We start from the raw sequence: 26,759 nt of genomic DNA, 5'->3' as shown, positions 1-26,759 counted from the left end.
CCTGCACCCTCCCACACCCCCCTACTTAAATATATCAACTCTGAGATCGCACTACAGTGAAGAGAACTGTAAGTGCAACACGAACATTACTGTTCTCTTCACTGTAGCACGATCTTGGAGTTGGTATATTTAAGTAGGGGGGTGTAGGGTGCAGGGGCGGCTTACCCCCCTGCAAGCACTTTATTGAAAGTCTCTGTCTTTGTTTTTTTAATGCACTTTTAAATGTCGAGATTCTGAAATTTCGATGTTTTAGGTACGTTATTTTAAAAGTCGAGATTTCGGAATTTTGACATTTAAAAGTGGATCTATAAATATATATATATATATATATATATATATATATATATATATATATATATATATATATATATAAAACAGAAACATTATGTTAAATAATATACATACTTATAAATAGGACAAGTAATAAATATATAAATAATAATACATTAGTAAGTTTTATCATATAAACTCAACCCTGAATATTCCTACTAAAAGCATATTCATAACTTATAAACATGAATTTTAAGAATGCTTCTAATAGATATGACTTCATTAAGACCTGGAGTGTCACCTGCATTCAGACAAATTTATCACATGAGCTCATGGTATTCGACCTGTAACTCACATGGGCCGCAATGGGGGGTTGTGTGGAACCTGTTTAAGAACAGCAAATAAAAATTGATTGTGCTGGTAACAGTTGAGGGTATGTTTGACTAATCCATCACTCTTGTTCTTATTAGTAATGCCATAATTGTGCTCATAAATCCTTTTACATAAAGTATATTCAGTTTTGCTTATATAAAATGAATGGCAGGTATCATAGAAGGCCAAATATATGAATCCTTTTGAGTCATACATATGTTGGAATTTAAACATGTTCCACGCCCCTCAAATGTAGTTCCTTCCCTGCGTAAGTAAAATTATACTGGGAGCATGTCCCAAATTTCATAGTTCCATTGCAATCATGGGATGAATTGTTAAGTACTGGATTTGTTGTTTCAAGTTTTTCTTTGATATTCCTACCTCCTTTCTATATGATAAATCACCTCTCACCCATTATCTTTAATACTTCTTTAAAACACTGGAAAATTTTCCAGTTTTGTTGGATAAAATTTTTTATAGCATGGATCCCAGGGACTTATTTTAAAATCATAGGCCTTTAACTCCATGGTTCTCTCTCTGAGGAGCAGTAGTATAGTGTATACCTTTACCCAAAAGGGAAGCAAACTTTTGTGTTTCTTCCTAACAGTATTTCTTATTTTATTTCATTTAGCATGTGTGGGAGGATGTGGGTACCCTCTTTGCAGGAACATAGCAGTTCATTTATCAATCTCTAACCAGTGTCTTATCTATAGAAATAATCCTTGATAACCTTACCAGCTGACACTTTAATATACTTCTTTTTGACTGAGAGGTGTGGTTGCTAGAAAAATGCAGGCAGGTGTTAGTAATTTTGGTATATGGTAGATGTTAGAAATAAGACTGCAAATTTAATAAATGTTGACTATCTGAATATCAAGGTATTTGAGAATGTTCTTCATGTGCTTTTGGTGATTTTTAGAAAACTCAAAGTGTTCTGGATGTAATCTAAAAATTCACTTAGTTTTTGATCATCGTCTTTCCACAACAAAAAAAAAATATCCAAAAATCTAAGTTAAATACTAAAACTGGAAACAAAGATAGAGTTAAAAATTATCTGCTGCTGCCAGTACCACATTATCAAGTTTGCATATAGGGGGCACAAGCCACCCATATAGCCACTTCACTCGTTTGGTGGAAAAATTCTCCTTCAAAATAAATAAAATTGCTAGTTAAAACAGTTTTCATTAATATAACAAAAACACTAATGTCATTGTTCTTTAAAAAGTCACATTCTAGCAAAACTTCTTTGAACCATCACAAACCAATTGAATGTGGAATTACTGAGAATAGGTCCGCAACATCTACTGTAAGAAATGTTAAATCTATAGTAAACAAGTCATTACCAGTGTTATTAAGAAAATCCCATTAATTTTTTACTCTGTAGGGATATTTTAAATAAAATTCCTTAGTGCATTTATCTTTGTATACAGCAAGATGGTGGGTTTTAGAACCTACTGCAGCCACAGTAGGTCAGAATGGTGGATTTAACAGATTCATGTGTCCCTGACAATTCCAAATATCACTGGTATAAGGGGAGAATCAACCTTCAAAACTCTGTAATGTTCAGTGGTTATGGTTAGTTGTTCAACCATATCTAGTAATAAAAGATCAATTTTATGGTGAACAATACTGATGTCATTTTTCTGATTCTCTAAAATATTGCTCATGTTTGTTTAATATATCAAACATACTGCTGGAGAAATCAATATTATTCATTATGACCACTCCCCACCCATAGGGCAGCCATGGTGGTGCAGCGGGTAGCGTTGCCACCTCACAGCAAGAGGTTTTCCGGTTCGATTCTCGGCTGGGGTGCCTTCTGTGTGGAGCCTGCATGTCCTCCCTGTGGTCACTTGGGTTTCCTCCGGATGCGCCAGTTTCCTCCAACATTCCAAACACATGCAGTAGGTGGATTGGACATTCTAAATTGGCCCTAGGTGTGAGCGTGTGCATGTGTGTGTACCTTGTCTGTGTGGTGTGTGGGGCTGGCAACTCGATACCAAAAAACTCCTCTGCCAGTCATGGTCATGATGATGATGATGATCTGCTGACCCCTAACCGAAAAGCCGAAAAGAAGAACCACTCACCCAATAATAATAATAATAATAATAATAATGATCATATATCATTAACTAAATCAGTGAACAATACTTTTTCATCCTTAGTAAGATTATAGCAATGGAATAATTTATCTAATTTTACAAGCTTGTGGATGTCAGTCTCACATGTATTCAAACAGAGCAACTGCAGGATGCAGGGAGGGGTTACATGTGCATTTCCTTTTAAAATGTTAATGTTTTGATACATAAGTCTGACTATTAAATATCACAGCAAAGATAATTTTTATAAGTTCATAGGTAAGTACTAGGCTAGCTACCCTTGCTGGCCATTTTAAGCCTAGCCAGTTTCCCTTTTTGTGTTCAAAATTACGTATTCCATTTGGTTATAGATTGGCTTTACCGATCCCATGGTTGATAGTTACATATTATCCCAAATGAGAATACCTGGGAATCATACCATAGATAATTTGAGGAAATCCATGCATGGTATAAAGCATTTAGGAGCTGCCTCTGTCCATTAGTAGTACAGGGAGAAGTCCTGGGGTAAACATTCTGTTTCCCATCCATAGATCTAAGTGGCACTTGAATATGGACAGGGATGATTTGTTTAATGATTTTCCTGATATGGAACTTAAGATCAAGAATAAGTTCAGCCATATCCAAACCATCAGTTGTTAGAAAGTTAAAACCTCTCTTAAAGAGATTAAAATACTGATAGTTCAGGTCCGGACAACTCTAATTAAAAATTAAAAAAAAAAATCTTTTGAAAAAAATCACAGCATGAATGTCAACAGAAATGTCCTGGATACAGTCAAAGTTCAAGTCCAGTACTTCACCCCATTCCTCCCCGCCCAACCCCGCAGAGGGTTGATCTGTCACTGGGGTGTGAGAGGTGGTTCAAGAGCATGGTGATCATGCTGTCTGTCCCAACTGGCTAGCTATTCTCACCATTGTAATGGTGGATCCAGGGGAAAAAGATGGGTGCGTGGGGTGATGCACCATGGTTATAAATGCTTTCTTCCATATTTCCTTCTGAAGCAAGCAGTTTGTTTTGTCCATTAGAGCTCATTGCATATAAATTAGAATAGGGTAATGCATAAGCATCATGGTTGCCTTATTATTGTTTATCATGTGCTAGTTTTTTTCATTTTTTTATATCCTTAATGTTAGTAAGCTGCTTGTTAACAGTATGATCCCATATGATATGGATTCCATCCCAACAATATATCTGACAGCGGCAATCTGCCCGATTCCCTTAGTGATCACCTTCCTGCCTTTGTCTGTCCCTCTCTTTCATCTCTACACCTACAGCACAATTATTTCCAAACCCACAACCTCAAAAGCTTCAACCCACAATCCTTTTCCGATAGCTTAAAACAGATAAACTGGATCCCATTAAAAACTCTTCCTCTTGACGATGCTGTTATGTACTTCAACACAACCTTCATCAACCTGTTAAATTGCCTTCTCCATCCTAGAACAAAAAGAGTAAAATCTGCCACTGGCCCTTGGCTCTCCAAAGAATCACTAACCCTCATGCACACCTGAGATAAATCTTAGAAACTTTACCAAAAACATAAAACACCCAACTCTCTCTCACCAAATAAAAAACAACTTCATAATAGAGTTAAAAAATGTATTACCTCTGACCGTAAATCATACTACTATAAGCTTCAAAACAACCACAAGTCTAACCCCAAAAGGTTTTGAACAAACATCTCTACCCTTCTTAATCCTGGTAGAAAAGATAACCCCTGCCCCTATCCTAGCTCACCAGACCACATCATAGACAGCAAAGTCAACTCCTTCTTCATAGACTCCATAGCCAAGCTCACCACTTCTTTCCCTCAGACCTCCACCACTCCTCCCACTCCTCCTACCCACAACCCATCTCTCTCTGCCTCTCATACTTCTCATCCCCTTCCCTCTCCTTTAAACCTATCCCTGTCTCCTCCATAAAAACTCCTCCAAAAGCTAAAACAATGCTCCTACACTCCTGATAACCTTCCTATCAACTTCCTTAAGTAGGCTGCAGATGGCATAGCATTCCCTATCTGTATTTTAATTAACCATTCAATTCGAGAATCCTATGTACCCCTCAGCTTGATAAAAGCCTTTATAATTCCATTGCACAAAGGTGGCAACAATACTGACATCCCACTCTTCCGCCCCATAGCCACCCTCTCTCCTATATCAAAACTTCTTGAAAAATGCATTCACCTTCAACTCTTACCCCACCTTCTAGACAACCACCTGCTTACCCCTACACAGCATGAATTCAGACCTGGACATAGCACCACCACAACTCTACTATCCTTTCTTGACAATATTAATTATCCTCACGACTCTGGACTTATTGCATCTGCTACTCTATTAGACCTTTCTAAGGCCTTTGATACAATTTCCCATAGCCTTCTTCTTTCTAAGCTCTCCCAATTTAATCTCTCTCCCTCCTCTTTAAACTGGTTTTCTAGTTATCTCTCAGAAAGACAGCAACCTGTCAAATGGAATAACTTCCCCTCGCCCTACCTTAAGTCACTGACTAGTGTCCCTCAATGATTTGTCCTGGGCCCTCTTCTATTTAATATCTTCTTAAATCACTTCCATCTCTGTGCGCCCAATGCCAAACTTGTACAATATGCAGATGGCTCAACCATCATCTGCTCTGCTGAATCCCTCCCTGGACCCTTGCATATAACACAACCTGCCTTTAACAGAACTGAATCCTGATGCACAACAATCACTTAGTTCTTAACACATCCAAAACCAAAATTAAAAGAAAAATCTAAGAATTCCAAAATAGACTCAAATGCCTTCCCCAAAGTAAGCCAAAACACAAACCCCATCAAAATAGTCTCCCAAACTATGCTTCTAGGTGTCATTATTGATGATCAATTAAAATTTGACATTCACCTCCAAACCAACATAAAAAAAATGACCAGAAACTAGGAATGCTCTACTGACACAATCGGTTTCTCTCTTCTGCAACTAAACTTACCCTCTCCACCACATACCTCCTTTCATCCCTCATGTACGGAGCTCCTACCAATCTGCAAGCTACCCTCAAAACTAAACTGGCATTCTGTTACAATAAAATCTCCAAGTTTTCTAGTAGCCCAAAATCCTCATCCCACCACTGTAACTCCTTACACTCCTTGAACTGGCTGGAACTCCCCAACTACCTCGCTTATCTTCAACTGACTACTGCCCATGCACTCATTTTCAAACTGCCACAATGTCCCCTCCCTCTCCTCCATCCTCACTGTGCACCTTCCCAGTCAAACTCTTAGATCTAATAACCAAAACCTCATTGAAGTACACAAACCTATGCACAGCCCAGGGCAACTTCTCCTATACTTCTCCCTTGCTCGAAAATGGAACCTACTTCCTTCCCATATTCATACTACAAAAAAATCACTCCTCCTTCAAGTCTTTGCTCCATTCATACCTCTCCACTAACTGGGAATGTTTCTGCTCCTACCCCTCCTAACCCCCCTCTGACTAATTTAGCATACCTCAGCCTAAGTGGCTATGCTACCTGCTATATAGACATAACATACCTTCTTCTCTTTACACATTTTAAACTGTCTGTGTAATTTAATGGTATTGTATACCATTATGTTCTAACTACTAATGACTTTGTGTTTGTACTTATTGTATTAACTTTTATATTACATATTGTAGACATTTGTACCTTTAGTCTCAGGAGGTGTTACTGGTTTATCTCCTGGCAATATTTCTTGTCTGTTTATTGTATAGACTATATATTGCTGAGTTATTGTAAATATTTTTACTATGGAGCTTTTCTCCCCAGGCCTACATTGAAAAAGGGCTCATCTTGGCCCAATGGACTTTCCCGGTCAACAAACTGCAAATAAATAAATAAATAAATTAAATAAATTAAATACTTGGTTATTTGAACCCTTTTAGTATCAAATAACAAGTCTGCACAAAGAGAATTATGAATGTTGTGTATCTCATTAAGCAAAGATTCATTTTTTCTCATTATGTTTTATAATGAGTGTGATGACCCACCTCTGAGCCAGTAATCAAGGAGCCTCAATTCTCACTACTGGCATCTGTGGGGAACGTTCACTGGGAGGATAAAAGGTACACACACAATATCTCCAGATGCAGCTCTCTGCATCAAGTGCAATCAAGCACAATTTCCTTTAAGAGCAAACAGGGGACACTGTCAGTCCAGAGCTGGTTTCTCTCTCTTTCTCCAGATCCCTAATAAGACTCCCCACTGGCACAGATATAGAGTTGAGTACTTAGCCAGGGTTCCAAGCCAAGTCCTCTAACACTCTCTCTGTCCAGCCAGTGCTTTGTGTCCCTATCCAAGTAGCTGACACACGCAAACTCTTTGAGATTTGATTTGCACATACACACACACACACACACGCACACACACACACACACCTGGTAAAGGCTGGCACAGGTTTACTAGCTATACCCCATTTTCCCCAGACTATAAGGTAGTTATCACTGCCACCATAACCCATCACCAGCTACCTTAAGGCCCTTACAAGGGTACCCAATATACTGACTAAAAATTAATATTAATACAAATGGTAGATTGACCAAGTGCAAGGCTATTAGTAGTCCACACAGTGTCACCAAAGAAATATGCAAATACTCTCAAAACTTAAACATCTCTACAAATATCAGCCACAATGAAAGGTTTAAATATATTTAATAATAAATAATAAAAGAACAAGACAATACTAAATATATATATTCACATTGACATCAGAGCTCAAAATCACAGGAAATATTTTAAATAACATTGTAGGACAGACTCAGACAAATAAAGAAAAACAATATCTAAACTAAGCTGCACTATATTCCTGACTGAATCTAAGAGAATCACTATTCCCTAATAACTTACTTAATACAGCAAGGCAGATGATGTGGTGAATGGTCTTTCTTGTTGTCAGGCCCTCAGGTAAAAGACAGAGTACAGAATGCTCATTCTCACTAAGAGACTTCTCAAAAAATATCTGTGATAGCTTGCAGAATGACATCAGTTTGGTCATCTGACTTCTAGTTCCCATGCAACCCCCCCCCACTTGCTGGAAGCTGGCAGGATTTAGCACGTACAGGTAAAAATACACACACACACACACACACACACACACACACACACACACACACACACACACACACACACACACACACAAGGGCTTTTGCTCAGATCTGTGGCAGGTGCTGGAAGTCATAAAACAATTGTGTAATTCCTCACTTCCAGAGTAGTAATTAGTTCACCCCATATACAATACAGAAAGCTTCCTAGTACAGACTTTGTGTCTCTGGCTGCATTGAAACCTGTGAGATAGCATCTTTATGGCCTAACATATAAAGTGATTCAATTTTAGATATATTTTAAAGTTTGCTGGGCTGAGGTTAACCATCTGTATTCCACTTTCCTCTGTTAAAACATATATATTTAAACAGTTACAATTGTGCATGTACATTTCTGTTCTCTGCAGTAGGGCACACTGTGGATGCATTTCAAACACAATCACTTTACAAATACCTTTAAACATAAATGTCTGTACAAATCAGTTTGATATACACATGGCATAGAGTTCTAATGCATTTCTAACACAAGCATCTTGTACAAAACAGTTTGATATTCACAGATGACATATACTTATTTACAAAATTCCATCTAGTTGTGCTGGCAGTGCCTCCTATCATCACAATGAGTCTCATACTCAAACAAATATAACAGCTCATGGTGAAGTTCTGACCCATCAATGGTGCTACTATGGTATTTCCACATTCTTATCCCCTTTAGCACTCATTTCAGATAAACAGATATATAGCTATACATTTTTGAATTTGTGTAATTTTTGTTTAGATGTCCTAAGCTGTGAATTAAGTCTCACCTGTTGTGCCATTTGAAACTGCAAGCAAAGGGTTTGTTTTCAATCAAGTTTTCAACTCTGTTTTTTTTTAGTGCCATCATAATTTCTGCTGCAACCCAAATGAGCATGAGCACTGGGTGCTAAACCAACCACTGCGGACTGGACAGCCATATCTTCATGGGTGACTGTGACTGCATCACCACAGGCAGCACAGACAGCCAGCCCATCTGGGTCCCAACCTATCAGCATTACTTGCACAACTCCTGCATTACCTGTTCCAACTGTGTTGGTAAACTCTGCCACATGGGTTGGTGCAGTGGTTCCCATTGGAGTAGTACAAGTGGAGGTGGTGATTTTGTCACCCACCAGGAGCTGACAGGGCTGGTGGAGGACATTATGAAGAAGGGTCTTGCTGACTGGATTGGCAGAAATGAGAAAGTCCTGCATTGAATTGCCAAGTCAGTGCCCCATTTGGCAATGACCCAGGTGTCTGTGATTGAAGACAGTGATGACTTATCTGAGGATGAGGACTAAATTCTCACTGTACTTATGCTGGATGTCCACTACCTATCCCCAGTTGTGGCGTTCCCAAACTTTTTGTGTCTACCACCATCCCTGTCAGTATTGTGTGTCATATACATCTACACCTGCTATCTAACCTAGCCTACCTACCTAACCGTCTTATTTCTAATCACCTTACTCAATATTTCTCTCTCTATGATAAAAAGTAAAACTGGCACCTATCCCACAAAAAAATAAACCCTGTACATACCTTTTCACATCACTTATCTGCATGTCTGATTCACTTGATTTGGTCCATACCTCCAATTGTCTAGATTTTAGCAGGATGTCCAGATTTTTGCCTCATATTTTTGCCCTGTGTCTCATAAAATTGTGGTTTTCTGGTAAATCACTGGCAAATTATTGAGGAATGAAGTCAGAAAATAATGGTAGACATATGAGTTTTAGACTCCATATCCTTCAGAAAATTCATGCTAATGGAAAGCATGTTAGTCTACCAACTTTTTAAGTTTGTAAGAGCAATATTTAAAAAGTGTCCCTATTTTTGAGCCTTTGTCCCAACATTTTTGTGATTTTGTTCAGATTTCTTGCTCTAAGAGGTTGAGAGATATGATTTGGTCCAGTCGTCCATAAAACAATATCCAATTATTGTCACCTATCCTTAATGTGGTCACTATCCAAATTCATCAAATTATTTGTATAAGTGCACAGTTATATTGTGATGAAGTGAATAGCTATGGTTCTTTCCCACTACCATCTTGAATATTCCTCTGTTTTACCACTTTGTCCTACCCTCTGACTGCCCCATTTTCAACACTGTTCTATGAGCCCCTTTTCATGTGTTTAGTATGGTCAAAATATGGAATCTCAAGAAGCACACATGGCCAGAGATGGCCCATAAACAGCACTTCAATTTATGTCCTCAACACTTGGAGTGATAATTGGCATTGCACACCAATGGTAAATGTCAGTGAATGGCATTTCATGCCCAAAGGCAAAAACTGAGGATTTCATCTTCAACCACTATACTATGGTTATCATCAGGTAAATGTGTTTAGCCTCACTGCCCTATAGAAATACTGATTGATAACATTATGAGGAAACAGTTAGTCTTATATGTTTATTACGTTGCAGGATGTACTGCACACCTTATGAGATTTTACAGTAATCATTACTGTGATAAATCCTGATGCTTACACTTTCTCCCTTCTTCAGTCTTTTCTCAGTCTCCCTTCAAATGCATGACTTTTGCTGTGTGAAGTATGAGGTACTGTATGGTCTACTGTGATAATGCTGAGGTTTGTAGAATACTTTTTGCATGCAGTCAAGGGTTCAAATCCAGAAGTATGTCAGACATTTTTTAATGTTTTTTTCATATTAATATTATGTGTGGAACTGATAGTTACATATGTTATTAACCCAGCATTATCATGCTCATGTCTTAATCATTCTTCCACCATACTACCTGTGATCTCTTCCTATTTATGAATGCTTTATTGTAAGGAGTGTGACAGAATCATCATGATGACAAACATAAGAGTAACACACCACAAAGATGGCCAGAAATGGCCCATATACAAACATGTTATTATATCTCTCTCCCTCTCTACCTAACTGTCTCTCTTTTCCCCTTCTGCCTGGTCCTGAGCAAAATGGTAGCAGATGGTGAATAACAGTTCATGTCTTAAGGCAAGAATTGATGAGTTTTTGCATTCAGCCACATAGTCTGCTGCCCCTTGTCTTACTATGGTTTGCCTCTCTGTGCTATGAAAATACAGGCTGATAGCAGTATGAGGAGACAGTTATTATCATCATATGTTGTAGGGTTGAATGTACATTATATTGGATTTTTCAGTTGTTATTACTCTTATAAAGTATGCTGCACACATTCTCACTTGAGGTTGATAACATGCAAATTAGCCTTTATACTTAGCTAGGTAGGTGTTCAATTCCAGCAGTGACTGACTAGTGTGTGTGTGTGTGTGTGTGTGTGTGTGTGTGTGTGTGTGTGTGTGTGTCTCTAGCACTATGTATGACTGAGTTCACCCACAGATCAGGAGAAACATTTACAATAGGAGAATGATTCCCCATCAGTTTCTTTCTCTTTTAGGTGCAAAAACCTGCTCTGGTACACACTGACAAAGTCATCCTTTCTCACAGCAGAAGTTAGAGATCTGCTGTGGCACTTGTGGTTGATACAATGCACTCTAGCTCATGTACTTAGACAGGTAGGTGCTCAAATTCAGCAATGACTCTTTTGTTTCAGTGATTGTAGAAATAGGTAGGGCTGGCTGCACCCATGGAATAGCTGTGTAGATTTACACCAGGATTGATACAATGCTCTCTAGCTTGTAGACTCGGGTAGGCAGATGTTTGAATCTGACATTCTATAAATAACATATGAGTGTGTGACTGCATTATCCAACATGGGGTGTGCATACTGATGCAGAGAGAAAACTTAAGCTACTATTTCATTTATTTTTAATCATGCTACAGAATGATGATGTTATGTCCTCAACCATGTTCTGTCTCACCCTTCCAGTAAAACATTTCTTGAGGTGCATGTGGTTGATAACAGTTCTCTGGATTCTGGAATTACATAGGCAAATAATCATATTCAGAAAAGGCCAACATAATGTGAGTACACTGACATAAAACAATGTCATATCCAACATTCCCGCAGACTCTTTACTTCCCTTTGAGGGCTAACATAGCCTTTCAATACATTGATGATTTCATCCCATTTAAATAGGTGTTCTGAGTCTTTTGTGGAGAGACTTCTGTGGTGCATGCAGTTAATACTGATTTCTATGGCATGTGGCATTAGATAGGCAGTTGTTCAAATCTGGCAAAGTATATGTATAAAACAATATTGGCAGACAAGTGTGACTCACCCAACAAATGGTTATATAAATAATTCACAGTTGTGTGAACAATAACATGGCTTAAGCCTTTTGATCCCTTAAAAGATATTTTAGGGGACACTTACCCATTCAAATCATTACTTATTATGAACCATGAAGTGGGTCCTGCTTGACACCTATGCATTAAAGTCTCCTGTGACTGAAGCAGGTAATGCACATTTTGTGTTGAGCTTGAGAGGCAAGGTTTGAATTGGTTGTGTATGCCTGTCAGAGAGGAGTGGCTTAAATAGCAGTGGAGGTATGGCACACTAACAGGGCCATCTTTTTAAGACCTCATACTCCATTTTAGAGAAGACAAACATTCCAGCACACTGCTGATGTAATGCCTTCAAGCATGTGCTTTATAACACATCAAAAATGCTTTCTTTGCTCTCAATGGTTGATATACAGTTCTTTGATGTATGACCTCAGGCAGGTGTTCAAGTCTGGCAAGGTATAACTACTAAGTATATCAGGGAGTGCTTACATGAATGATTTGTTTTCCAAAATGACTTCATGAAAACATTTACATATGCCTTTTATTTTGTTCACAATACAGTGGTTAAAAATAAGAATGACTTATTTATCAGTTCTTGATATGTTTAATGCCGCAAAGGGGTCAAAAAGTGTAACCTATATTATGAAACTTTTTTCTGGCTTTGTGGTGTGTTGGCAATGAGAACATGCCCAGTATAAGGATGTAGCAAATGAGCATCATTTAACACAAGTATGGTGGTAGAGTGGTAGCATTGTTGCCTCACAGCAAGAGGTTCTCCTGTTTGATTCACAGCTGGAGTGCCTTTTATGTGGAGTTTGCATGTCCTCCCCGTGGTCAAGTGGCTTCCGAAAGACATGCGTGAATGGGCGTGCCTTCGCTGAAGGTTGGGCGTCGGGCTGGCAACTCTGCACCATAAAAAATCTACTGTCAATCATTAGCAGACCGGAGTTCCACTGTGGTGACCCCTAACTGGGAAAAGCCAAAAAGACAAACAACATACATTAATTAATCAATGTACTGTGGTAGTTCCTGTCATTTATTCTTATTTTCAAAATTTAACAGAACTAGTATCTGGTAATTTGGCTTTGCCAACATCCATGCCGTTGAGTTAGTGACTTACATGCAAAGGATAACATCGACTGTTACTGGCCACTGTACAGTTGCTGTATGTTAAACGTATATTTTCAACAGAGCACTTAAAAATAGACATTAATGTTTCATATGTTTATGATTTATGAAATGTACTGTCATACAGATATTACTAATGTGTTCAGCAAGACTCACTTCACGTTAAAATGTGATGTACAGCATGAAGTCATACTGGATTTAGGTGTGTAGCTTGACAGACATTTGTATTTTAACCTGTATTGTGTGGCAGCTGCAGCAAAAAGGATACATGTAATAAGATTGATTGCAATCATACAAATGCATGAATTGAAATAATTTTAAAATGTCAGGAGATACAGCTCCCCTTTAGCTGATATCATTATACAATACTACTTGGCATGTAATTTGTTTCGGGCTAAGTCTTCTGTGGACTATCTAGCCATTTGTGACATTTCTATCACACATGCATACATCATATGTATATGAGGGCTACGTTAGATAATCAAAATACCACTTACTTGACTTTTAAAATACCGAGATGAAAGCACCAAAAAATCCACTTAAATGAACACTTACATCACTGACAAAAAACTACAGGTAAATAACCACTTGTCCAACATGGTGATCTTTGCCCCTTTCCCCACTATAGTGCAATCTCAGAGTTAGTATATTTAGTTAGGGGAGGTGGGGAGGAAACCCCCCCCACATGGGTGGGTTTCCTGTGGTACAGTTTTCGTGTTTTGTTGTGGTGCGGCCAAATGGTTACTTACCTGTAGTTTTTTGTCGGTGATGTAAGTGTTCGGTTAAGTGGATTTTTGGCGCTTTTGTCTCAGCAATTTAAGTCGGATAAGTGATATTTTGATTATCTAAAGTAGACCCATATATGAATATAATTACATTCCTGCACAAACACCCAGGACTCAAGGGAATGACTCCGCATGAGTGTTGCCTTGATTTATGTGCATGTTAGTATATGCCACATGACTATGCCCTTCATTTTGCAAACACATACATCTCACATCTGTTATAGTTAGACAGCTGTAAGTGTGGATAGCACCACACTGTTCTGTTGATATGTTGGTCACAGTGACAGTTCTGTATATGTGTCAGGTCCTTCTGGATTGCAGTACATAAATGCATGGCATGTATGACCAATTACACATTATACCATTCCCAACATGTGGGTTACTGACACAAATGACTGTTTCCAGAATTAATACTATTATAGGAATGACTTCACAAGTGTGCATGATTCATCTCAGTATATACCCACTTTTATATGTGTGTATATTGCCATTACAACTTCAGTGTTGTTTCCTCCATACATATAAGGCAAATAAACTGTTAAAAGTGGGTAACCTGTATGTATGTTCACACATAAATCATGTCTATGTAAATTCTTTCCTTTGCTTACTTTGACAATATACATGGTAGTGCCAATGAAGTTACGTAACTCTGCACTACCTGCAGTATATGCAATGTCCACTACTGTATCTGCTTCATTATTATTTGTAAATTGAATCACTTTGTTATACTGTAGCTATGCATCTCATCTCCTTTGGTTGACATTTCCTTTTTTATATCACATAGCTGTGTCCCTGAGTGGCCATGATTAGCACTATGGTAATAAATAATTATAATTTCTGATGTTTGAACAATGAACTATTGTTTATATAACTATGCTTTCCTCTTTAAGCTCCCCCTGCCTCTTAATTTATACACTTCAAGTTGTCCTTGCCTTGTATTGTGCTGTCTGTGCATGCTTTTAAATCCTGTTGGTAATACTGTGTGCTTGAGCTTATGTGCGGCACAGCATGATCACTAACAGGTGTTCCAGCCATAAACAGGTGCTGTTCAGAGTGTACAGTTACTTAGTGATTTGCATGTGTGATGTGTGCATGCTTGTTAATGACTCCCCGGGAATATTTTGTCTCCCTTCAGTGAAACCTCCCATCACTTTCTTCTCAAGGAAACTTGAAACACCATGTCAGACACACCATTTTTTGAAGTTGCTACTCCCAAACACACACCACAAGTGTAGTTTCTGCTGTAGGTACCGCAAGAGACTTGACACCTTACTGTGAAGCACAGTATTAGTAATTATAGGTAGCACCCCAGCCAACATGAATTCAGGGTCTTTGCTCTGCTGTGATTGGATACAGAGCAGATCGGTATCTGCTAAGTTGTACAATAGACCTGGAAACATCACATTTACATTGCAAGCTGTGTGCAAGCAAATCTTATCTGCCTAAGAAACCAGTCATGGGAAGAACTTGCAGGCAGCATTTTGTCAGATCACAGATTGTACTTCAGGGATACGCAAAGCATTCCAATGTATTCCAAAAGCATGGAAGAATGTTTAGGTTTGCCACCTTTTCAGATGCCCAAAGTGGGACATTTTTTGTAGAAACATGAGCTTTTACAGGACAAAACATACATACGGCCAGTGCAAAGGACAGAGCTTCAGTTTTTTTGCCAAAATAAAAGCTTATACTTGTAACATTTGAGTTGTTTATGTTATTTCACATAACATTTAGGTGCATAACACAAAATAACTTCTTTTGTGCAAATATTAAAGAAAAGACGTATTTTTTGTCTTAAAATATCAGGACAGTTGCCATTTTTTAGTTTTTTTTTCCCGCAGGACACAACTGCCCAAAGAGGGACTGTCCCTCGCAAAGAGGGACAGGTGGTAACCCTAAGAACGTTACATATTAGGAACTACTGCTGATGTACAATTCATGAAAGTTTGGTTAAGTATTGGTCACATCACCATCCAATTCATCATTAAACAGCAAATAAATTATTAAAGGCACCTGTAATAACTTGGGTTGTGAAGGCCCCAGGCAGTGTAGGCTACTAGGTAAGGTGTTAAGCTGTACAGTATGCAACAGGTTCCTGTCCTTCTGATTCATTTTTGTATTGTACCTGACAAACAGACTCCAGTAAAATTACCTGAATAGTCTGGTGGAACCTTTCAGCTTGCAAAATGCAAATGTATGTAAAATGCTGACATCTGCAATATTGATATGTCACATTCCAACAAGAAATTCCTTTGAAAAACTATAGTTTGTAGGTCAATTCCCCATTATGCAAAGAGTCAAAAATAAGACACTCAGAACTCAGTAAGAGCAAGCTGTGAAACTGAAATCATTGTGATAACACATCAACACGTTTTATACTTGTACAGATAAGTCAAAAATGTGCTGACGCTAAATTAACATGTGGGTTACCAGCATATCATATTACATTTTATATTCTCTCTCTCTCTCTCTCTCTCTCTCTCTATATATATATATATATATATGAAAAAAAAGCTATTTTTGCTTTTGCTGTCTGACCTGACAGGTCATTTGCTGCTCAGGCAAGGCAAGGCAAGTTGTAAAATAAGTGCACATACAAAACACAATCCCCCCATATAACTTTTGCCAAGAAAATGAGGCAGATTTGAGGCAGATTTACATGTTTGCTGTCTTTGCCTGGTATACAAAACACAGTGGGTAGGGGCACAAAACAAGGGAAGTATAGCATGTATTGCAATGTGGAAAGATTCATTCTAGGGAAAAGTCTAAACACCTCAAATCTCCATATGACAATATGACATTAAATGCGTTTTCCAGGCAGCTTTCCTAAGTGCATTATGCTACAGACCACAACTATAAATCTGCCCAACAGATAATGACTTAATCAATTAATGACAGCAGCTGGGGAGATTACAGGTAGGAAGCTAGAGCTCTAACAAACAAATATTTCTAGGCGTATACATCAAGAAATTCTAGACTGTCACAAATTCAGGTCTTGATGAATGTAAACATGGAAAACTGAGGTATGTGTGCATTTGATGCATAAAATAGGACACTTCAGACATTATGTGGTATGGTTGAAATATTGGTCCTAATATCAAGGATATCCACACAAAATAAACTAAGGATAGGAAAAATAACAACATTAACATATTTGTAACATTATTCTTTGCACACCAGCATTACTCATTACAGCTGAGTAAGGCCTCCATGTGTCTCAGCAGTTATATCCTACTGACGCCTCTAGACATCAAATGTTGCTTGCTCATATTTGCATTAATATTCCAAAACCATGCTACATGAAAGGATTTAATCTTCAAGATTACATAATGGGAAACATAACTATGTTGATGTTTGATCTCTGGCTAATGCAGGTAAAGATATATTAATCGCTGTTCATATAATATTCATTTATATCGTTATTAATCCTGTGTTTTTCTAAATATCTCAACAATCAAGTAGCGTAGACAGAACTGCTTAGCTTCATACAAGTGTTCTCATCTGGATGAACAAAATGCTACAGACAGTATATGTATATGGTTGTTGAGATATTTTAAGTTCTTTACAAAATGTTACAAACTTAATAATTACTGTGTTTACTGTGACTTACAAAAAAGAGGAGACCAGAGATTCCATTATTTAGAAAATTCACTATTTTGAGTAGGTCTGCAGCCAGATAGATTGAGCAGTCAAAAAGAAGATTAGATACATTCAGCGACCATTATATTTAGGAAGAGTGAGGTTTACAAAAATATATCCTATAGGACATTAGTGGCCCAGAAAAAGTGTTAGAGATAAAGGGCAGTAGGGTCTGACTCGAATATCAGTTATGGGCCATTCCAGTTTTACAGCAGCAGTTATATCACTGGTGAACCACAATGTGATTCCTGAATTTTGTATAGAAAGTTTTTTTCCCCAAGCATGCAGTATAAGTTCAGTATTTGTGTTTCTTAATGTCCAGCTTCTCTGTCAAGTCATTTTCAAATTTTAGTACTTAATGCAGAAAAGCATCATTTGATCTTAAATCCCTACAAATGATGTAGCATTTGGTGATGTCACTGGCAGATAGACATAATGACTTGTATAGCAGTTTACATGCCAGCTTATGACAAGCAAGTCTGATAACTCATTTGAATTCTTAACTAGTTCACTTTCCACAACGCAAACAAAACAAGCAGTGCAGTGATGGTCCCTGAATGTCAAGCTAATAGCAAAGCAGGGATACTTGTACACATGTAACCATTCTTATAGAACACATCTAACCATGCATATAGTACACATCTAACCATGCTTATAGTACACATCCAACCATGCTTATAGTACACATCTAACCATGCTTACAGTATACATGTAACCATGCTTATAGTACACATCCAATTATACATCTAACTATGCTTGTAGTACACATCCAACCATGCTTATAGAACACATCTAACCATGCTTGTAGTACACATCCAACCATGCTTATAGTACACATCCAACCATGCTTACAGTATACATGTAACCATGCTTATAGTACACATCCAACCATGCTTACAGTATACATCTAACCATGCTTATAGTACACATCTAACCATGCTTATAGTACACATCTAACCATGCTTATAGAACACATCTAACCATGCTTGTAGTACACATCCAACCATGCTTATAGTACACATCCAACCATGCTTACAGTATACATGTAACCATGCTTATAGTACACATCCAACCATGCTTACAGTATACATCTAACCATGCTTATAGTACACATCTAACCATGCTTATAGAACACATCTAACCATGCTTGTAGTACACATCCAACCATGCTTATAGTACACATCTAACCATGCTTATAGTACACATGTAACCATGCTTATAGTACACATCCAACCATGCTTACAGTATACATCTAACCATGCTTATAGTACACATGTATCAGTGCTTATAGAACATATGCAACCATGCTTATCGTACACATGTAACCATGCTTATAGAACACATATAACCATGCTTATAGGTTCATAGGTTTATAGGTAGGTACTAGGTTATCTGCCATTTATAAGCCTAGCCAGAGTGTGTTGGCTTTCCCCACCCCATTGATTAATTAACTGAGCCTCTGTCAAGCAGAGCCAATGAAGTGATCCCAGGGGTGTATTTTCTGTTACCCATCCACTCGTCAAGGTTTCCCTTGAAGAGTGTTAGTGAGAGGCTCTGCCTAATATAGATATGAATTTTGTTCCAAAGCATGGGGAGTCTCTGTGACAGGACTCTATCCCTCCAGCATGTTCTATTTAATGTTGTGGTGAGGTTTAGATTACTAGAGTGCATGGCTCGCAGTGACTTGGATTTCTTTAGGTGGAGCATGTCCATCAATTCTGAGTTGGACATTGCTTTGTTAGTCAGGCAGAGATCACCTCTGAGTAAGCGATATGCCACTGAGTACAACTGGAGTTTTTTCAGTCAGTCTGCATAGAACATATGTTTGAGGCCAGTAATCCTCTTGGTGAGGTACTTTTGTGGTCTTTCCAGCTGTTGGAAGTGTCTTGTGTGGTACATCCCAAATGGGGCATTGTACTCTATGATGGGTCTGATGAGTGACGAGTAGAGGGGCACTATAACCTCTTCATTTCTAGATGCGAACCATTTAGTAATTAGATGGGCCACATAGAAGGATTTCCTAACTACTTTGGCAATATGATTGTCAAAGGAGAGATTACTATCTAAATGGGTCCCCATATCTCTTATTACCTCTTCTGTATTAAGGGGGCTGCCACCTATGTGGTAATTTGTGGGTGTTTTGTTTTTCCCAAATGGGATGATTATGCATTTTTGGCATTTAGCTTGAGGCCATGACTTTGACACCAGGTGTCCCTCTCAGTAAGGCCTTTTTGGAGGATGTCCGTGTCAGCCGGAGAATCAATTATGGCTCCCAGTTTGCAGTCATCGGTGAACTTTTTGCCTGTATGTCTGAGAAGTATATGCCGAACAGTAGGGGACCCAGGACCGAGCCTTGCAGGACACCACTTGTGACTGGTTTAGAGTTGGACCTGGAGCCTGATACTCTTTCCACGTGAGTTCTGTCTGTAAGCCAGTTGGCAACCCATCTTGAGATGCAGGGGTTTATGTTCAGGCTGGTGAGTTTTTCTATAATGCCTGAGTGAGGAATGGTATCGAACGCCTTGGCGAGGTCAAGGTAGGCTGTGTGAACCACCTTTCCCTTGTCTATGGCCTTGTTGACTGTCTCAAAGAAGTCAACCAGGTTTAATAGGCATGATCTGCCCTTAACAATGCTGAACTGGGTTGGGTCAAGTGTTTGGAGGTTCCCAATGTCTTTGTTAATGAGTTCCATGATGATGTGCTCCATAGCCTTGCAGACCAGGCTAGTCAGGCTTATGGGGCGATAGTTACCAGGGTCAGTTGTGGCCCCTCCTTTGTGGAGCAGAATAACCTTTGCTGTGCAGGATTCTATGGGCATGTAGCCTGTGGAGAGGCTGAGGTTGAACAGCGTGTTTAGGTGGGGGGTTAGTTCATTCTGTAGTTCGTGCAAGACTTATCCAGGTACACCATCTGGCCCCATTGACACTGTGTTTTTGGCTTTTGAAAGGGCTGTTTTCACCTGTGCGTCTGTGATTTCCGGGACACTACACTTTTCCGGTATTGTTGTGGGCCGTTTTTGAGGTGAGAAGGGGGTGAAGTTTGCACTGAATCTATCTGCCAGGATGTTGGCAATATCATTAGGTTCAGTATATTTTGTGCTATTTTGCACTAGCCCAGAGCATATCTGCAAGTTGCCACTTAGATTCTTGACATAGCTAAAGAAGGCTTTGCGGTTATCTTTCAAATCCTTGGCTATTTTCTTTCAAAGTTGGTCTTGGATGATTTTATGAGGGACCTTAGTTTCTTACTGATACTGATCAGGGATGTCTTTCCTTCTTGGGATTTGCTTTTTTTCTGAACTAGTTTCCTCCTTTTATTGTATAACCTTTATGGCAAGGGTCCACCAGACTGGTTTCCTTCTCTTAGGGGAGAGAGTCTTGGTTTTGCTAGGGATGGCACAATCCATGCATCCTTGTAGGTGCTCATAGAGTGCATTTGCAAAGGATTCTGCATCTTGGGCAGCGTTATCCTTTAGCGTGAGGGCTGTGAAACTTTCCACTTCTGTCTTAAGTAAGGTGAAGTTTGCTTTAGAAAAGTTTTTCACTGTGGTTTCCTTGGTTGGGGTGGTGGTGATGTGTGGACATCCAGAGTGATTAGTTTATGGTCTGGTCTGATCTAAGCAGTGAGAGGTTGGCCTCTGGTGCAGAACACCTGTCGCCCATGCTGGTGATGACCTGGTCCAATATGTTTTCACCTCTGGTAGGAGAGTTTACCAGCTGATCCAGGGCATTTGAGTTGATAAATTCCAGTAAGCGCTGAGCCTGGGAGTTTGTACTCAAGTAGTTTTCCCAGTTAATGATAGGGTAATTGAAATCGCCCAATATCAAGGTGTTTGGTAGTACCTTCATATTTTCCAGTGTCTCCAGAATGGCAGAGTGGTGGTCCTGGGTCATAGAGGGTGATCTGTAGCAGGCCACAATTTGCATTGCAGATTTGTCCAATGTTAGTTGCACATGGATGATCTTAGAGGTATCATGCTGCACCACTAACCTGGAAGTGTAGGTATCCTTGATGAATATGGATAAACCCCTCCTTTTGTGTTTCGGTCCGTGTTCTGTGGCCAAAATGTGTGGTATGTGTTGTAGCCCAGTAGTGCTGGAGTGCTCTCTGGAGCCTTGAACCAGGTCTCAGTTACTGCACAGATGTCGACATTCTCCATACTGAGGAGTGCTTTGAGCGCATGCATTTTGAGATTTAAACTCTTGGCGTTGAATAGCATAACCCTCATATTTTTATTTGTGCTGTTTATGGAGGTGGGTTTGACTTTTGAGCCTTGCCTAAAAAAGGCACTATGGGGGAAGCAAGAGCCTTGGCCAGTATTTAAAAGCCTAGGGGTGACAGGTGCAAGCCATCTCTTGCGAAGCAATGCGGCATGTCGAGCATGTCATCCCAGGCTGACAGACACTGGATCCCCTTTGAATGAAACCAGAAGCTTAGCCAATTGTTGAAATTGATCATTTTTTTCTTTATACTGAGGTATCATTCTTGGTGAGGGCAGGATGCTACTCAGGGTCAGGATCATACCCGCCTGGGCTACATGATCAGAAAGCTCTTCCATGTCTCTTTTATGTAGTCCAGGGAGGTACATCTCAGGTTATTCACACCAACATGAACAATGACAGAGTCATATTTATACTTGTTCTGGAATGACCTGAGTGCTTGTGTTATATGACAGATTCTGGTTCCCGACAGGCAGCTAACAGTAACCTTCTCCTTGTCCAGCCTAGTGAGTGCGACATCAGTGTGCCAGACTATAGAGTCACCTATTACTAGTGCGTTAGGTATGTTATTTCACCTTAAGGGCTGTGATTGTGCGGCACATTGATTTTGTGTTTTATGTGTTGTCTGGTTTGTGACGGGAGGTGCAGGTTTTTTGGGTGTCTGCTTTGGAGCTCTCTTATGCTTTTGCAAGTTTTTATTTAGAGCTTCTGAGTATGATTTAGTGTATTTATGTGTATTTTTTGCCAGTGCTGGTTTAGTAGGTCTATGTGAGGTTGGAGGTGTGGTGCAAGTGTTAACCTTCTCCTCATGAATGTCTGTTCCAGTCTTGGGTGGAGAGACCTTAGCCTCCAGTTTGACTGTATAATTGCATCTCCCGCATATGTTAGTGTTTTGTGGTAGGAGGAGAGGGTTGTCTGTGTACATGAGGCAGTTGTAACATTACCTCAGGATATCCAGATTTACCAGCTGGACTGGAGAATACACCTGAAGTTGCCCTTTGGTCATGCCTGAATTGTAGGGTGAGCTGCTTAGTCACTTGGTTGGTGAGGGGTGGATAAAGAGCCTTACCCTAATAAGCAATCAAGTGTTGGAGTATATTAGTGCTAGCTATTAGGTCTGAGCAAGTGCTGGATGGTAGGATGCTTTTGAGTGCTTAGGTTGAGAGTTAGACTAGTTTCAAGGGAAAAACTGAAGAGGAGACTTAGTGGAGCAGGGAATAATTTAACCGTAGCTAACCGGTGCTTCCTGGCACGCAAAACTGTGCAAACACGGTTTTTAAACTACTAACTTTTGGGCTGGAACCACTGCTCCAGGTACAGATGGCTGCTCAAAGTTCCCCTCCCTCACAGGTGAACAGAGAAACTTTCCTCTATCCAAGTAAGTTATGGGCAACTCAGAAACTTATAACACAGCTCTGAATTCAGCACTAGCCTGAAAACTGGACTATAATAGCTTAGAAGGGTGGGAAACAAGGAATATTTTTTTTTTGAAAAGATAAGACAAAAACAATAAAAAGTACACTTAAAACGGCTTTAAATGACTACAAGTGATCAGAAAAGGCTATTGTACTTTAGTATATAGCCTACAACAGTTAAACAAATTATTTAAACAAAAAATGACTTTTTAAAAGTGCAGTCAGTCAAATAAGTACAATATGTGAAAAAGCCAAGCTTTTAAATCACAATAAATGCTGGAAAATCAGCGTTTAGGCAGGAAACAGTTAAGTACAGCAAGAAAATACAGAAAACTGATACTTAATCACTCCAAAGACTCTCTTTTAAGCTAGAAGGCTTGTGTCAGTTTAAGGCTTTCTAGTGCTTTCTAGTAGGTTAGTTACAGGAATGATGGGAAACAAGCGCAGATGTGGTCTTTTAAACCAGAAAGTTGAAAGAGATGGACAGCTTCCCAAATGATTAATAAACTACAATTCCTGGGCCAAGAACCACTCCTCTTGTGGGAGACAGGCTACCTAGTACTTACCACTCCCACTGATAAGCTAGAAGGCTCCACTCCAACACAAAGGCTTGGGGGGCTCAGAAGCTTACAAACAGTCTTGGATACAGCAAATCTGTACCTGGACTAGACTAGCTACAGGAAAGGTGGGGATCAAGTGCAAACACAGGCTTTAAAACCAGAAAGTTGAGAGAGATGGAAAAACTGCCCAAATGGCCAATAAACTACAATTTCTGGGCCAGAACCACTCCTCTTGTGGTAGATAGGCTACCTAGTGCTTACCACTCCCACTGACAAGCTAGAAGGCTTCCCTCCAACACAGAAAGGCTTGAGGGGCTCAAAAGCTTACAAAGAGTCCTGGATATAGCAAATCTGTACCTGGACTAGACTAGTTACAGGAAATAAAACCACAAAAATAGGTGTGGACCTCTTAGCTTTTCAATCCTGAGTGATGCCTGCCTGGAGGGAAGGAATAACCAATTTTACAATGCCTTTCACTCTTGATCCTAAATGGTGAACAAATTTCCACATGTAGTCAGTGGTGGAGCTAGCTCTAAAAAGAGCTGTTTTAGCCCTGTGGGCAGCTGAAGCTTTATATATAGAGCTGTTACAGATCTCTATGAGCTCTGACAAGAGATGTTTTGTGTTTTGAATGCCCTTTCAGGCAGATGCGGTAGTTCTAAAAAGAACTGTTTTGTTTGGTTCACCAAAGCTGTGTCTGAGCCTCCGGCTGGTCTTACCGGAGCTGATACAGATTTCTGTGAGCTCTGAGAAGGGCTGTTTTGTGTTTTGAATGCCCGTTCGGGTGTTGGTAGTAGCTCTAATAAGAACTTTTTTGTTTTATTCTTCAATGTGTCTCCAGTTGCTCTTACCAGAGCTTATACAGATCTCTGTGAGCTCTGAGAAGAGCTGTTTGGTGTACTGTGAGCTCTGAGAAGAGCTGTTTGGTGTAAGGTGCAGATCCACGTGAGCTCTGAGAAGAACTGTTTTGTGTATGGACACAATGGGCTCTGGGAAGAGCTGCGGTTGTGTCCTTCGGTGTTCTGCTGTGGTGTCGATCTCCGTTGTCCTTCTTCTTGAACAGATCTTCAGTTCTTTTGCTATGTGTGAGTCCTAAAAAGGACTATTTGTGCGCTCCCCTAGTTCCACTAATTACAGGAAAGGCGGGGAACAAGCACAAACACAGGCTTTTAAGCCATTAAGTTGAAAGAGATGGAAAACTGCCTAAACGGCCAATAAACTACAATTTATGGGCCAAAACCCACTCTTCCCATGAAAGATAGGCTACCTAGTGCTTACCACTCTCACTGATAAGCTAGAAGGCTTCCCTCCAGCACAGAAAGGCTTGGGGGGCTCAGACGCTTACCAACAGTCCCAGATACAGCAAGTCTGTATCTGGACTAGACTAGTTACAGGAAAGGTGGTAAACAAGCCATCTAACCATGGTTATAGAACACATTTAACCATGCTTGTAGTACACATGTAACCATGCTTATAGTACACATCTAACCATGCTTATAGTACACATGTAACGGTGTTTATAGAACACATGTAACCATGCTTATCATACACTTGTAACCATGCTTATCGTACACTTGTAACCATGCTTATATTACACATGCAACCATGCTTATAGTACACATGTAACCATGCTTATAGTGCACATATAACAGTGCTTATAGAACACATCTAACCATGCTTATAGCACACATGTAACCGTGCTTATAGTACACATGTAACCATGCTTATAGTACACATCTAACCATGCTTATAGTACATGTAACCATGCTTATAGTACACATCTAACCATGCTTATAGAACACATCTAACCATGATTATAGTACACATCTAACCATGCTTATAGTACACATCTAGCCATGTTTATAGAACACATCTAGCCATGCTTATAGAACACATTTAACCATGCTTATAGTCCACATATAAACATGCTTATAGTGCACATGTAACCATGCTTATACAACACATGTAACCATGCTTATAGTACACATGTAGCCATGCTTATAGTACACATGTAACCATGCTTATAGTACACATGTAACCATGCTTATAGAACACATATAGCCATGCTTATAGAACACATCTAACCATGCTTATAGAACACATCTAGCCATGCTTATAGAACACATTTAACCATGGTTATAGTACACATCTAACCATGCTTATAGTACACATCTAGCCATGCTTATAGAACACATCTAGCCATGCTTATAGAACACATTTAACCATGCTTATAGTACACATATAACCATGCTTATGGTGCACATGTAACCATGCTTATACAACACATGTAACCATGCTTATAGTACACATGTAACCATGCTTATAGTACACATCTAACCATGCTTATAGAACACATCTAGCCATGCTTATAGAGCACATCTAACCATGCTTATAGAACACATCTAACCATGCTTATAGAACACATCTAGCCATGCTTATAGAACACATCTAACCATGCTTATAGAACACATCTAACCATGCTTATAGAACACATCTAGCCATGCTTTTAGAACACATCTAACCATGCTTATAGAACACATCTAGCCATGCTTATAGAACATTACAATTCTTTTTAATACCTCTGACATTAATAGAATTGATTCTTTCAATGTGTCGTATTGTGGACCTTGATTCAATTTATTTATTTATTTGGCATTTGATGACCGGGTTGGTCCATCTGGGACAAAACCCTTTTTCAGTGGAGACCCGGGGAGAAAAGCTCCTAAGTTACAAACATATGCAAGTACAAAAGTATGATACATAACAATGTAAAGAGAGTCCACAATACATAAAACTGCTTAGAGATTATATACAATGTTAGCTAACTACATATATTGTTGTAGTTAATTAGGGGAAAAAAACAATTTACAGTATAGAGAAAACAAAATAATAAGGAAGTTAATTAGTAGCAGTGAGAAGCGATTAAAGTGTGGAAGTGGTTTTTGACTCTACTGCTGAGGAGATTGGTAACAGTTCATAGAAAGCATTGAAGTTGAAATTAGGGAAGGATTTAGCAG

Source organism: Protopterus annectens, chromosome 3.part0 (genome assembly GCF_019279795.1).
Source record: "Protopterus annectens isolate FY-2018-M chromosome 3.part0, PAN1.0, whole genome shotgun sequence".
Lineage (NCBI taxonomy): Eukaryota > Metazoa > Chordata > Ceratodontiformes > Protopteridae > Protopterus > Protopterus annectens.
The sequence above is the reverse complement of the archived record's forward strand: the minus strand, read 5'-3'. Positions refer to the sequence as shown.